Here is a 13,565-nt window from a genome sequence, read left to right on the forward strand (position 1 = left end):
TTTGTACAAAAAAACATACAAATTTACAGTACAAATATAACAAACAAAATTACACTGTTCTATTTCTGAAAAATACTCAAACTGTTTAAAAATTAAATAACAAATCATAATATAAACTACTTACATTAAAATGAAGGAAGTACTAATTCTAAATATTTAGTAATTACTAATTTTTGAAAAAATATATCTAATAATTACACCACAATATATATGAACATCAGGACTAGCTAGTTAATTCATACTACAAAGTTAGATAATTCATTTTTTATGTTTGGAAAATGTAGTAAAGCGCTTTAATTTAAAAAAGTAATATGTGATCTATTGTGAATAAAAAGTAAAACAACGAACATTAATTAATCAATTAATAAATTTAACAATAGTAAAGGCAATAAAAACCACAGAAAATTGGTATAATATATATTTTATTTGTTGAATGTTTGTAATGGTTAAATCTTAGTTATATCAAAATTAAAGTTAGATACAATTAGAAAGCAGACTGAATTTAAATTTAAAAATTAAAAAAAATGAACCACAAAATCAAACTTGTAATTAACCTTTCAAAGCCCTGACCAACAATTAGTTAAAGCGCCATACATAAAACCACCATGACTTAAACTACATATATATTATATAATAAGTAAAATAATTAATTAATTATTGTTTTAGAAAGGAGCAGTTGCGTATATAAATTAAAGATTTTATACAGATTTTTTAAATATTTAATAATTAAACTATGTTATAAATTACGGGTTTGTGTTTAACATGAAAGTTAAAATTTAAAAAATAAAACAACAAGGTGGTTATATGCTAAGTATAAACCTGCAGTAAAAAGACCTCTAGCCGTTCTATTTAGCAGAGTAGGTAAAAAAGCACAGTTTATCTGTGATTAGAATACGGGTTTCCATTTAAACTTGGAACTTAACACATAAAATAATTAAAATTAAAATAATATGAAGAGTTATAGTCAAAGAATAAAATGAATATATAAAATTTCAGATAAGAGAAAGTTACATGTGTGAAATAAATATATAAAAATAAATGAAATAAACTATATTTATACTTAGGATATATAATTATACTGTTATATTTAGGGTATAGGGGGGTCCACCTTGATTTTTACATATTGATCTTATTTTATAGCATTTTATCTGAGCTATCAGATATTTTTAACCGCTTGGAAAAATTTAAAGTAGTTTTTGAGATATGAGCAATCAAAGTCGGTGACCTCAATAGGTTCCAAATGTAAGGCTAAAAATGCAAAAAAAGACCATTTCACTAAAGAACTATCTCCACCTTCATTTTAAAAGCAATCTTCTTTAAATTGTCACAGAAAGTGTATTAATATATTTTAAAAAGATTGAATTAAGAAACTTTTTTATTGAAAAAAAACAGCCTTTATTTTTAATCTAAAAGTTTAATTTTTTAATATTTCCAAAACTCCAACATTCAAAGTCTTTTAAATCATAAAAGGAACCTTTCCTGAATGTTTGAGGTCTCTAGCTCAACAAATAAGGGAGAACATAGATTTTTAGTGATTTTTTAAATTTTGGAGAAAATTGACCATAAAAAATTTCTGGTCCATATGTTTGTATCAGAAACTTTTTATAAAAATCAAAATATCTCAAAAATTAAATAATATTTTTTGATTCTATAAAAACTGGCTTGTAGTTTGTACTTCAAGCTTTCATATTAGATTGTGTTAGTAGCAATTGCTATTAAGGGCATAGGGCAGGGGTCCGACATTTTTTTTTAATAACATTGGATCTTATATGAAAGCTTAAAGTTTAAACTACAAGCCAGTTTTTATAGAATTTAAAAATCTTATTTAACTTTTGAGATAATGTAATTTTTATAAAAATTTTCGATACAAATGTATAGACTACAAATTTTTTGAGGTCAATTTTCTCCAAAATTTAAAAAAATTATAAAAATCTATCTTCTTCTTAATTTTTTAAGCTAAAGACCTCAAAATTTTGGGAATTTTCATAGTTTAAAAGACTTTAAATGTTGGAATTTTAAAGATATTAAAAAACTCCTGCATTCAGTCTTTTTAAAATTTAATAATACACTTTATGTGCCTTCTATTAGGAACCTATTGAGGTCACCGACTTTGATATCTTTGATATCTCAAAAATTACTTTGAATTTTTTCAAGCAGTTAAAAATGTCTGATAGCTCAGATAAAACTCTATAAAATACCAACTTGTAAAAATCAAGGTGGACCTCTCCCCTATACCCTAAATGCTTTCAGTTTCTGGTACTTAAGCTTTATACCTTAAATTTTGTTAAACAACTTTATAATAGCATCAGATAGTAAATATAAATTTATTCACCTATTATGGCCTATAATCTAACAATTTAATTAAGTTTACTGTTTTACAGAAATATGTTTAGTTATCTATATGAACTTTTGACAAGTCTAGATTGAAAAATTTTAAGTTCACAAAATAAATTGAAAAATGAATTTCTGTCTCCAATCAATATTATTAAGTAGAACTTATCTAATTTAAACAAGAATACATTTTACAACACTTATTTTAGATTCAGATAGTTAGGGGCAAATTAATACATACACTTAACTTCATAACTTTTGTTTATAACCAGATAAACTAAAATTACACAGAGTATTACTTGATGCAGTACATCATAATGACATGCATAAATACTTTAAATTATTTAAAACTAATACAAAACTTTATTTGCATAAGCAAGTTAGTTTAATTGTTTTTTTATTATAAAGTCTATGTTACTAATTTAATAACAAGTCCCATTAGACTTGTAAAATGACATGTTTTTGTAGCTTTATTGTATCTAGGTAAAGGAAGTTTGAAAGTATATAACTGACTAATTTGCTTTTATCTCTTTTAACCTAATTGTTTTACTTTTAAATTTTGCTGTTGGCAGCGCGTGAAGAACTGTAAAGCTAGAACATTTTAGCACAAAATAAAGTTTATCACTAATAAATAATCACAATATATCTTACAAGAAGTTTTTTTTATAATTTTGAAAACAATTATTTATATCGACCATCATAAACAAAATTTCAATTTTTTTTTTTATATTTTGATGTGTTTTCTTTTTTATTTTCGATTTTAAGTTCAAAAACAAAAAGCTAAGTAACGTAAATCATAAGTTTTTAGGCATTTAAAGTGTAAAAATAGTTTATAATTTAGCAAAAGGTATTTATTAATACAGTAGTTATGTTTTATATAGAGCAAATGAAGCTTTTGAACAAGTATTTACTAATGTTAATTTATTTAAATTATTAAGGTATTGAGGCCATGCGGCAGTCTTATTGAAATACTGTCTTAATTTGATTTAGTCGATTGATCAAATAATTTTTTGTTCACATATATTTATTTAACCAGCTAAGTTTTTTTTAATACAACACAAAATTATTTTTTGCTTAAAATCAACAACGACAAGCTTTAAAATTTTGAAAAACAAGATACGTTAATAAACAATGTATTTATAAAAACTGTGTATTGATTTATAATACTATTTATATACACACTTACATCTCGAAATAGCAGTTGTCAACAAGTTTAAAATATATAAATATTCTCACATAACTAGACAGGATTTATTTAGAATATAATAAGCATTTATTGACTTTTTTTTAGCAATCAAGTTTTATTTTTAGTACACTTATGTTACATACAATAAAGGTTAAACTGTTCTATTTTAAATAAAAATTAAGTGTATAAACTAAGCACCGTGTTGCTCGCTACGCCAAGTTTCAAAAATTTAAGAACTTATATTTCCTAATTAAAATCTAGTGTGGCCTAAGAAAAAATGTTATGTTCAAATGGTATTTTTCAGTTTTATTTTGAAAACCTTGCAACTATATCCGTCTTTTTCTATTTTATAAACAAAAGATCAAAACAACTTAAAAAGTAGACTGTCACAGTAAATTTTTTCTATTATGTTCTTTATTTTACTATTATGCAGATTTAATCCTTATCAATTAGTTATTTTAAGATATAATACTTAAAAGTTACATTTGTTTAAGATGACTAGTATGCTGCACGACTCTTTTTGGTATATCTGACCAAAATTAGCGCAACTATATTGTAAACTTGTTAAAAACTTATTAAATTCATTTAAACTTAAAAAGCGTTTCAGATATTTAACGTTTTGATAGTAATCCATAACAATGTTTTAAACTAACGTATTCATTAATTTCAAAAACGTAAAAGTCTAACTTACTTTGCACTTAATTTACTTTAAATTTTTAAGAATATAATATTGCTAAATGCTAACATACTATAAAATTTTCAAAATCCAAACTTTTTAAACAAAAAATATCATATTTACACTTAAATCTGGAATTTAAACTAAGTAATAAAAAATAATTCTGACTTACTCAATTAACAGAAACTCAATAACTATTACTTTTAATCTTGAGTTTATACTTTTCAAAGTATGCTAATATTGTTTACAGCATAGTTCTTAAATTTCTACATGTCAAACAGGTATGTTGAATGCCTATGGTGGCTTTCAGATATTTAAAATCTGACTGAACAGTAAATTAGTAATTATTACAGAATATATATAATATATAACTATTATAATTAAAAGTTCAATAAGCATATACTGATAGTAAACAATGATAAAATTTACTTAGTTATATACAAACTTTTCAAAATAATACTAAATCCGACTCCAAGATAGTTTTGTATAAAAATAGCACAGTTTGTTTTTATATATTATCTAATATTTTTCTTAAAATTACTAATCTTTCTAATAGTTCTTTATTTGTGTTTACAATACGTTAACCTTATGTTCTAGATCAGGGGTCGGAAAACTGCGGCCAACGAACATGCAAATTTACCCTGCGAGAGAAAGTTTCGAAACTAACAAAATATATCTGAGACTTAAAATGAAAAGCGCAAAAGTTTTTTTTTAACATTTCATGGCAAATTCAAAATTTACAATAAATTTTTCAGGTCTATTATATGAAGATAAAAAACTAAAACAACAACTATAGCCCGCGAATATTTACTTTAAATATTTAGCTTGCGACAACAAAATATTTGTCGACCCCTGTTCTAGATACATATATTTACAGTTTAAAAAATTTTTAACTTGAAACAGGATGATTTTTTGCTTCTGTAAGCGATTAGTTTTTAATCGCTTTAATATAAATTTAATTTATGTTTCAAAAAATATAAGAAATTACGAAATTGGTTTTCTACTATTAAAAGATTTTATTGTTAATATTAAAATTTTCCATTTCATATAAATTTATTACCAAGTTGATTGTTTTATTTAATTTTGTTTTATGCTCATTTTTTCAACCCACATTATAAGTTTGTGTTATTTGAAATTTAAGTATTCATTTGTTATCATAGCTTAAGATAGTTAAAAAAAGCATGTTATGTATGATTTTCTGACCATGTATTTAACATTTTATATTCTATAGCAGGCACGTAGATTAGTACGTTTCTGCAAATGTGCGAAAAAAATTGCTTTTATTCCAGCTTGAAAAGACTCTGCTTTCTTAGCTTTAAGTATTCATTTAAACTTTGTTATGCACTTCTGAGAGATAATTTCGACATGTATGTACCAGGGGCGTAGCGTGGGGAGGGACGCAGGCGCATGCGTGCCACCCAAAAAAAAAAAGAGTAAAAAAAAATGCAATATCTTTATTCTTTATTGTTTATTTTTTCTGCTTAATTTGCCTTTTTTCAACTATGTTTTTCTAGTATTCGAAAAGTAAAACGAAATTTCTAATACCAATTAGTGACAAGTTAGGGAAATTACCCAGTATACTGATTCGGTGCGTAATTGCAAATGCGCACCGATGTTGATGAAAAACTCCATAAGGAAAAAATTTATAACTTCATTCACTTCATAAGAATTTAAACTCAAACAGTACGCAACTAGTTAGTGCACCGCAGTAGTATAACCTTATGACAGATTTTTTTAAAAGGACAAATGCTAACATTTGTTAACAAATGTTAACAAACTATAAAGCTAAACCTGTTTTATAGTGATAATGATTCAAGAATAAACAAATTGTTGTAAAAATAGCAATAAACAACTGCTAATAAAATAAAAATAAATTATTAATAAGAATAAAAAAATTTAACAACATAATTTAAAAAAAAAAAAACTGAAAAGAATAATTTAAAATAAATAATAAATAAACAGTTCATACTGTGATTACAGTTTTAATCTCACTATACAAAAAGTATTGTTTAAATTATCTCAACTTAAAATTATTATTAAAAGTAGTTTCTCTCTTTATTAAGATAACAAACAAATCAAACTTAGTTATTCTATCAGTCATAAAGTTTAAAAAATAATTAATTTTTGTAGCAAGTTATTTTAAAATTTCTTTAGTCACATCATGAATAAATTTATAGCAACTTGTAAAACAGAACTTTTACAATTAATTTAAGTCTAAAAGACATAATTGATTGATTTTAAATTTATTTAGTTAAAATCAAATTTTAAATGGTATTTAAAAAAAAAATCTTTTTACCAACTGTTTGTAGTATTTAATAAATGCTATTCCCTAAAGATCTTAGAAAAACTGATTTTAAGATAAGTGAAAAGCTATATTTTTTGTGAACTTTTAAAAGCATTGAAAAAGTTTAACTTAAATAATTTATATTTTAAAAATTTTCTTTTGTATCAGAAACATTTAGTAAAATTTTCCATTTACTCAGGATAACTCAGGATTCTATGAAGTTTTGGAAAACTTTAGTATGACTCAGTAAAAATCAGGATAACTCAGAATATTTTAAGTATTTTTAGCTCAGGCTGACTAAGGATAGAATTGTTATTTTTTTTTACTCAGGGTAGATTTAGTGGTTTTAAAAGCTTTGTTATAAAGCCTAGTTTCTATTAGTTTAAAATCAATAAAAAAGTTCTTTAAAATGATTTAAAATGCTTATGATGACACATGACATTTTAAAACTAACTCAGGACAGTTATTTTGACTCAAAGAGTGGCAAGGTAATCCTGATATCTTCAAAGTTGATTGTTTTTTGTTTTTTTTTTGTAAAACATGTTTTATAATTCTAAAGAAAAAGTAAACATTTGTTTTCATTAATTTTTAGATTATTATTTAAAAAAATATGCAAAGTAATGTTGTATGGATTGTTGCGAGTCTAAAAATATATCAAATAGGAAAATTATTTGAAATTCAGAAGCTTGAATTGAAAAATAGCAGACCAACACCAGATATTGCTATTAATCAAGACTGCAGTTCAAGTGGTATGAAATTTTTATTTTAAATTTTGTTTATATTTGAGATTTTCTTCATTTGTTAAGAAATACTTTTACAGTTTTATATTGTAATATAGGTAAAAATGTAGAAGTTAAAAAAAAAACTAGCTCTTTAGATTTAATCTAAAAAAAATTAAAAAATTTAAAACTCTAGTTTTAATACTGAAGATTTAACATTTTTATATAAAAGATAAAGATAGTATATTAAAAGCTGCAACGAACTAAAAGTATGAGTTATTTTGAGTTTAAGAATTTTTTTTTTGTTGATATAAAATAGGTATTGAACATTATTTAGAAATTGCACAGAGAAAAATGTTTTAAGGTATTAATTGTTATACCTAGTTGACTTTTTATTTGTAGTTTAAGGCTATAGGGGGGGGGGGGGGTAAGCCATGTTTTTTAGAAGTTGATCTTATATTAAAGATTTTTTAAAGCTTTAAGATGCTTTTTATTGTTTTAAAAAATTCGAATTATATTTTGAGATATGACCAGTCAAAGTCGGGCCGCTTAATAGGTTACCTATGGGAAGGGAAAACTAAAACAGCGAAAAAAAGCTAGTTTGTTTAAAATCAATCTCCTCCTACATTTTTCAAGCAATCTTCTTGAAACTATAACAGTTTATTCTATATACAATAACAAAAATACATAACTTGTGATTAAAAATTTGTGGTAAAAATTTTTTTTTGAAAAAAAAAAACTTTTTTTTTAATTTTTATATATATTAATTAACTAAATTCATAAGTAACGTTTTTTCTTGTAATGTAAGGAACACTTTCTAAAGTTTGAAGAAGATTACTTGAAATATTAAGTAGGAGATAGATTTTTAGTAATTTTTTTGAATTTCCGAAAAAATTGACCCCGAAAATTTGCGGCCAAAAATTTTAATATAGGGGATTTTTTGAGAAAAAAAATTTGCGCACCCCCTGACCAAAATACCACGCTACGCCACTGGTATGTACTCTCTAGCATTTTTAGTGTGGTAAAAGTTAAACGAATTAAATACATCTAAATTGTATACATTTAGCGCATTAAAGATTTAATTTGTCAAAAATCTGCATTGCAAAATTGATTCTAAACGAAGCTGTAGCTTTTCTTCAAAAATCAAAATCAAACAATTTTGATTACAAAAATTTGCATAATTTAATGATGTTTCTATTGACTATCTTAAATGTTTGATTTAAAAACAATACAAATTTTTTCCAGTTAAATTTTGATTTTCTTATACTTAACTCAAAGAAAGTTTTGGGTTTACACACGTGGCAACACATAAAGAGTCATAGGAGGTGTCGAGCAAAATAAATAGCCTTGTACACAGTTATCAATCATACTACAACATTTTATTTTTAAAGAATTAACATAACTGCATGTTTTCATATTAAATTCAATAAAGTTAGAAGTATTTTTAATTGCTTTTTTTCCGCTAGGACGTTTCCCGCATCATATCATATGTTTTAATTTTTTGCAGATTCGTAACTTTTTTGAGCTAGTTACGTCCCTGCTCTATAGTATTAGAACACATTTCTGAGCATTTAATTTCTTCGTGTTTAATTTACTTGAACTTTATAGTATTACAAAAATTATTTTATTATAGATTTTTTCCTTTAAAAAAATAACTTTTTTGGTTACAACAGAAGCTTAAACTTTTTAATAAATGCTTTTAATGTAGTCTTTTAAACTGTGGTTTTTAAAAAGCTTTTCGATTAAATATAAATAAATACCAAATAGTGTCAATACAACGTGTGTTGTTACCTTAATGAAAATACACATCACAGACTATTTCAAGATACTTCCTTACATAATGAGAATGAGACAGTACATCACACTTGTCAAAAAGCGAAAAATAACGCTAATAGAGTAAAGAATCTTCTTAGAGATTTGAAGACTGACACGGCTGAGCGAAACAAATCTGATTTCTGATAAAAACTCTTTAAAAACGAAGCTCCGTTTAATAGTCATTTTAAAAGAGCTTACTTAAAATAATTTTTGCCAAGAACTAGTGATACACCTCTGAGAACAGCTTATTGTCGACAAAAACCTTTCTTTAATTTACTCGTGGTTTTAAATAAACTTTTTAGATTTATGACCAGACTTAACAAAAAGACTGTGTTTAGTGTTAACAAAATCCCTAGCATTAGGATTTTAAAAAATTAGAAAAATTATTGAACTTCTACTGCCGGAAACTTTTAAGCACTAAACACAGTGCTTTTAACTAAGTCTGTCTTGGAATTTATCTTCGATTTTCTTAAACATGAGGTAAAAATTAAGTTAGACATAAAAAAAGTTTGTTACAAATTTTGAAGAGATAAAAAAGTTTTTTTAAGGGTAGCCTTTTTTCAGAATGAAGCACCATCCTAAACCTCGATAAAAACACAAGACTAGTATAACGTCACCTTTTAAGATTTTGGAGTAATGTGGCGTCCTGCATAGCTCGGTTATAATACAATATGTTTATTGCCATAGTATATTGAAAACAGCTGTTGTGAAATTTTTTTGTTTTCTTAATAAGTATACTTAGTTAAAAGACAGTAAAACATATTTATTAATATGTATGTTTAATTTTAGTACCTTATTAAATCAAGTATTTCATCTTGACAGATTTTGTAGTTTCTTATTCAATTGTTTTATACACAAAATTTATCTTGCTTATAACTAAAAAGTCTATAGCTCTTTTTGTCTTATATCCAAAATAAATTATGGCTTGGCAAGAAACTACTGTTTCGGTCGTTTTTTTCTGAAACCTGAAAGTGTAGCTCTTGAAAAAGTTGTAGATTTACATTAAACACATTTTTACGTTGAACTAATGATTTTGTTTAGAATTTTTAAAACCTTTTAATGTAAATAGTAAAACTAAGTTAACGTTAGGAAAACTTATAAAAGTAATCAGTTAAAAATAAAAGCATAAAAGTATAGCTACTTTGGTACTTTTGTCAAATTAGAATGACTGATAACTTGTTTTAAAAGCATTCATCATGTTGATTTTTCGATTTAAGATATTAGATTTGTAGTTTAAAACATACCTTACAGACTTTAAAAACATTCATTTTTGTACATAGGGTCAAATATGCATAAAGGGAAACTTTTGCACGAAGGGACATTCTTGCACGAACACATTTTTGCACAAAGAAACTTTCGCACTAAGGGTAGTTTTTGCACGAGAGTAAAAAAAAATATAAAATATAAAAAATCAAGTTGTTGACCATAATTAAGTGTTAGGGGTAACAGTGTTAGTAAAACAAAAACAAAAAATAAAAAAATAAAATAAAAAGACAACAGCTTGAATATAAACAAAGAATAAGTATAAAAATAATAAAAACGAAAAAAAAGCTACCGACCGAGGATAAGGGATAGGAGCAACAGAAACAGTAAAAAGAGAAATAAAAAATTACTAAAAAATAATTATTTATTAAAAGAATTGTTAATAATTAATTATTGAAATAATAACTAATCAACAAAAAAAAAATACTGATTGAGGGTAACAGTTAGGGGTAACAATGATAGTGAAAAAATCACAATAAAAATTAAAATTGATAAAAAAAAGATTAAAAAAAAAATTTCAACTCGTGCAAATGTGTCTTCGTGCAAAAGTAATCCTTTGTGCAAAAGTGACCCCTGGGACAAAATAAATGCCGTGAAAAAGTGTCTTTGAGCAAAAGTGTCTCTTCTTGCATATTTAACACTTACCCCTTTTAAACATACTTAAGAACACAAACTTTGTATCTAAAAACGACTGCGGTAACATTTATTTATTATTTTTTACATTAAAAAAAGTGACTAAGTTATTTAAAAAAACATATGCAGCATTTTAATTTTACTAACTTTAAATTTCTTGTTAAATATTAATACTTTTTTATTATTTTAGAACCTAACGTATGACTTAGTCGTTAAAAATATAAAACAAAAGCTTTACTGTATGTACTTATTTTTCTCGAAACTAATGAGTTGAGTTATAGTTTTAATATATAAAAAATACTACATTAATAAAAATACCAATAAAAACTATCAAATTTTAAGAGTTGTCTCATATAATTAATTTTTACATGGTGAATTTCAATCACCAAATATTATAAAAATTTCAACCAAAAACTGCTTAATTTATGATAAACAGATGTCTGAGCTGAGGAAATATTTTAATTGTAAAAATAATTAAAAAAATTATAGTACGAAATAGTAAAATTAATAATAGAGTATAAATCCATTATTAAGAATTAAGATTACTAAAAATACTGTGAACTGCAATTTAAAGGTTCTTCTGATTGGCTAAATTTTTGCTTCTCTTTGCTTTTTTTAAAATTGAATTTATTTATTTATTATAATTTTGGGCAAGTTTGATTTGAAGTAATATATTAATATTCAATATTTTAAGTAAAATGTGTCAGGGATAGCGGTTTAGATTTTTTTTAATGTACTGTAATGATGGATGATTTTACTTGACCCATTTGCAAAATTATATAAATAAAATTTTTTTAAAACCTTACTACTGCAGCCGACTTTAAAAAATGTAATATTTAAAAAAATAAATTTACTGATTTTGATCTTTTTTATTTTATTAAGTAGAAATCACTATTTCACAGATTTAAAAACTCAATTTAAAAACAAATTTAATTTTTTTAAAAATGTTAAGTGCAAAGCTTTTAAAATTACTTAAAATTAAGGTAATTTAGCGGTGTTTTTCCAAGCTACCCGAGATAAAATATAAAAGGACTTTTAAAAAACTAAAAATGAACATTTTATAGTTACCTTTAGTCCTTTAGTCTATACTAAGCTTTTTAAGTTTTTGTTGTGTTAAGAAAAAATATATAATAATTGCAATTTTATTTGTAATGCTTTTTATTCGTATACTTTCAAACAAGTCAAACTGATGTATACAATTTTACCGAAAAATTCTTTGTATATATTTTGCTTTATTTTTTTTGTTATATTTTGAATTATTCTGTATTGAAATAACATTTTATCACATTTTGCTCTATAAGTCAAGATGCTGCCTTGTCTTTAATTTTTACGATCCATAGCGCTTACAGCGGGTAAAACAACAAAGTCCAAAATGTCATTATTAATGAAATGCTTTATTGTTTGTCACAAGCTCTTTTCATTTATTTAATGCTGATTATTGTGAGTACAATATTATATGTGAGAATTGTTAAATGTTATATTTTTGATCTTTGTACTAAACTGTTTCTACTTTAATATTATATGCTTGTTAAATAATATTTAAAAGCATATGAAACCACATTGTATCATAGAAAACACTCTTAGTAAGCTGATTTGCATGTATAAAACAAAATTACATTTTTTTTTACAGGCATAATGCCATATTTTGAAAATATATTACTAGATTTTATTTGTTATGTAATAAAATAATCAGAGTTTTTCAAGAAATTCATTATTATGACTTTGTTAAAACAATCATATGATACACTTTTATTTTTTATAAGTAATTTATAAGTACTTTTTTTGTAAACTATGATTAAGTTGTGAATTTCAGTTTTGTAGTTGCCTTGAATATAAGTTAACATTAAAATGTGAACACAAATGGTTATATACAGGGTTGCCAAAAAACTTGGAAACCTAGAAAAACCTGGAATTTGACAATTTAGGCTTAAAAACCTGGAAAAATATGGAACTTTAAACAATTTATACATGTTAAGTACAAAATTTTGATTTGACACAAAAAATCTACCATAATGATAAAATTTTTTTGTCATTATCAAAATTTTTTTTTGTTAAAAACACATTTTAAGTAGCTTTACAGTATCTTTTTAATGTTTATATACTATTTGACACAGTTTTATACCTGAAACTTAACTTTAAGCTCAAAATAGACCCAAAATGTGTACTTTTAAAAACCTATAGTAAATTTTGAAAACCTGGAAAAAATTTGCCAAAAACATTTGGCAACCCTATATATAATATTGAGGAAAAATGATTAATATTTGCAGCAATGTTGATAAAAAGAGTATCTAGAAAAGTATTCAATTTTTTTTATTTAGTTCTTAAATATAAATCCATAAATTTATTGTGTGCCACTTAACGACTTATTAACTTATTTTTTGAAAATATATTTTCATTCAACATTGCTAATTCTATTTGTGCACTAGGTCCTAGGACCAAATAGATTGACTGTCTATTTTTTACCTTTTTGCTATGAAAACTTATTATAAAAAACCATACAAATTACAACAATTTGATTTAAAGATTTACAATTATTCAAAAAGTTGCAATACTGCTCTATACACCACATTTATTCCTTTATTGTTTTAAAAAATAATGGAAACTAGATAAAATGATAAAAACATTTTATAATAAATACAGGTTTGCCAAAAAACCTAG

Source organism: Thalia democratica, chromosome 5 (assembly GCF_965202585.1).
Source record: "Thalia democratica chromosome 5, ktThaDemo2.hap1.1, whole genome shotgun sequence".
NCBI lineage: Eukaryota > Metazoa > Chordata > Thaliacea > Salpida > Salpidae > Thalia > Thalia democratica.